The following is a 3,118-nucleotide window of genomic DNA, read 5'->3' as shown; positions in this document are numbered from 1 at the left end:
ATCTCTGTGCAAGTTTCCCATTATCTTTTCCCTTTGTTGGATCAGAAGAGCACATCCTCCAGCAGCAGCTTTTTTTTTTTTTTTTTAAGATTTTATTTATTTATTTGACAGAGAGAGAATGAGAGAGAAAGCACATGAGAGGGGGGCGGGTCAGAGGGAGAAGCAGAGTCCCTGCTGAGCAGGGAGCCCGATGTGGAACTCGATCCAGGGACTCCAGGATCATGACCTGAGCCGAAGGCAGTCAGTCGCTCAACCAACTGAGCCACCCAGGTGCCCCTCCAGCAGCTTCTTAAGAAAAGATACTCAGGTAGTAAGTGTTTTTGAGATCTCACTTGACCGAAAATGTCTTTATTCTATCCTCAACTTAACTAATAATTTGACTATGTATAGAGTCCTAGGTTGGAAATTTTTCATAAGAAATCCAAAGGCACTGCTCCTTTGTCTTTCTAGCTTCCAGAGTTAATTTTGAGAAGCCTGAAGATATATTAATTCTGGATTCTTTTTTTTTTTTTTCAAAGTTGTTGCTGTATTCTCTTCTTCTATTAGGAAGTGTCTTCACATTCTTTGTTTATATAATCATTATTGAGAATGGACCACTGGTATCATCTTGAGGATGCCTGAGATCACCCCCAGATGCCGGCCAGGGCCCTCCTGGGTTCATAACAAGGAGCTCAAGAACAAACGCACCTTCTTCCCCATCACCAGTCTGGAGGGTACCATAAACATTGTTCTGGTGAGCATTACTGATTCTTCATTTTTGATACGCCTCCCCTAGATCTGCAGAATCTTCTTTTTGTCCTTGGGGTTCTGACATTTCACAATAATATGCTTTGAAGTTCATTTACTTTCATCTGTTGTGCTGGGACCTTGGAATCTAGAAACTCATTATCATTCAATTCTGGAAAATTCTGGATTATTTTGTTGATGATTTCCTCCTTCCTTCTGTTTTCTTCTTTCTTTCTCTTCTTTCTTTCTCTCTCTCTCTTTTTCAATCTCAAGATATTTGGATATTCACCTTCTGAACTAGTCCTTATTTTTTTTCTCTATCTTCTATTTTTGCCTTTTTGGCCCCACTTCCTGGGACAGTTTGTCAAAAAAATTTTTCTTAAGATTTTATTTATTTGTCAGAGAGAGAGGGAGAGCACAAGAAGGGGGAGTGGCAGGCAGAGGGAGAAGCAGGTTCCCTGCTGAGCAGGATTCAATCCCAGGACCCTGAGATCATGACCAGAGTCAAAGACAGACGCTTAACCACTGAGCCACCCAGGCATCCCCAGATTCTTAATTCCTAATGTTTATATTGAATTTTAACTTCTGCTACCATTAAAATTCCTAAGCGCTGTTTTGTTCTCTGGGTGTTCCTTAATAAAATAGCATTTTGGGTTTTTTTATCTTCTTACTTCTCTGAGGATATATTTTTCTTTTTTTCTTAAGTAAACTCTACCCCCAATGTGAGGCTCGAACTCACAACCCCGAGATCAAGAGTCACATGCTCTACCAACTGAGCCAGCCAGGAGCCCCATCTGAGGATATAGATATATTTTTAAAGATTTTATTTATTTATTTGACAGAGAGACACAGCGAGAGAGGGAACACAAGCAGGGGGAGTGGGAGAGGGAGAAGCAGGCTTCCCGCTGAACAAGGAGCCCGATGCAGGGCTCGATCCCAGGACCCTGGGATCATGACCTGAGCCAAACGCAGACGCTTAACGTCGGAGCCACCCAGGCGCCCCTGAGGATATATTTCTTAACAAAAAAGGTTTCCTTGAACCATCTGTTGTTTTCCTTATGGGGTTTCCTGTTTTTTTCCTTGTCTTTCATGATGAAGACGTCTCTTAGCTATCTAGCTGGTAATCCTCGATTGTCCATTCATATTTAAGAGTGGGGAGGTCCCTGGGCAGCCCACCCTGGATGTCCGCCCCTCACCGACCCGAGTCCGAGGTCATGGCGAACCAGGTTATCAAGTGCAAGGCTGCAGTTGCCTGGGAGGCAGGAAAACCCCTCTCTGTAGAGGAGGTAGAGGTGGCACCCTCAAAGGCTCAGGAAGTTCGAATTAAGATGATCGCCACTGCAGTTTGCCATGCCAGTGTCTATACCCTGAGTGGGGCTGAGCCTGAAGGGAGTTTTCCAGTGATCTTGGGACATGAAGGTGCTAGAACCACCCAAAGTGGTGGCGAAGGATTTACTAAGCTGAAGGCAGGTGATACTGTCATCCCACTTTATATCCCACAGCGTGGAGAATGCAAATTTTGTCTCAACCCTAAAACCAACCTTTGCCAGAAGATAAGACTTACTCAAGGGAGAGGATTAATGCCAGATGGTACCAGCAGATTTACTTGCAAAGGAAAGACAATTCTACATTCCATGGGGACCAGCATGTTTTCTGAATACACAGTTGCGGCGATATCTATGTTGCTAAAATTGATCCGTTAGCACCTTTGGATAAAGTCTGTCTTCTGGGCTGTGGCACTTCAGCTGGTCATGGTGCTGCTGTGAACACTGCCAAGGGGGAGCCTCGCTCTCCTGGTGCCATCTTTGGCCCAGACGGAGGTGGACTGGCGGCCAGCGTGGGCTGTCGGTGGCTGGTGCATCCGGATCGTTGGTGTAGGCATCAATAAAGATGAATTCACAAGGGCTACGGAGTTTGGAGCCTCTGAAGGTATTAGCCCCAGGAGTTCAGGAAACCCATCCAGGAAGCGCTCATTGAAATGACTGTCGGGGGAGTGGACTATTCCTTCAAGTGTGCTGGTAACGTGAAGGTCATGAGAGCCGCGCTGGAGGCCTGCCACCAAGGCCGGGCGTCAGGATGGTGGTTGGAGTAGTGGCTTCAGAGCAAGAAATCACCACTCGCCCGTTTCAGCTGGGAACAGGCCGCATGTGGAAAGGCACTGCCCTTGGAGAATGGAAGAGTGTGGACAGTGTCCCAAAATTGGTGTCTGAATAGATGTCCAAAAAGATTAAAGTTGATGAATTTGTGACTTACAATCTGACTTCTGACCAAATTAATGAAGCCTTTGAACTGATGCATGCAGGGAAGAGATTTGAACTGTTGTAAGGCTATAAATTCAGCAGAGAAAACATGTCCATCCTTGTACCTAAGTCCTGTGGTCTGACTGGCACAG

At 45.4% G+C, this 3,118-nt stretch overlaps 1 pseudogene; it reads left to right on the top strand.

Moving 5' to 3' along the window:
- Positions 1 to 1,925: 1,925 nt before the first annotated feature.
- LOC118000500 lies at positions 1,926 to 3,084 on the top strand (annotated as a pseudogene).
- Positions 3,085 to 3,118: the final 34 nt, after the last annotated feature.

Source organism: Mirounga leonina, unplaced genomic scaffold (genome assembly GCF_011800145.1).
Source record: "Mirounga leonina isolate KUSES-001 unplaced genomic scaffold, KU_Mleo_1.0 Mir_507, whole genome shotgun sequence".
Classification (NCBI taxonomy): domain Eukaryota; kingdom Metazoa; phylum Chordata; class Mammalia; order Carnivora; family Phocidae; genus Mirounga; species Mirounga leonina.
The sequence above is the reverse complement of the archived record's forward strand: the minus strand, read 5'-3'. Positions and strand labels throughout refer to the sequence as shown.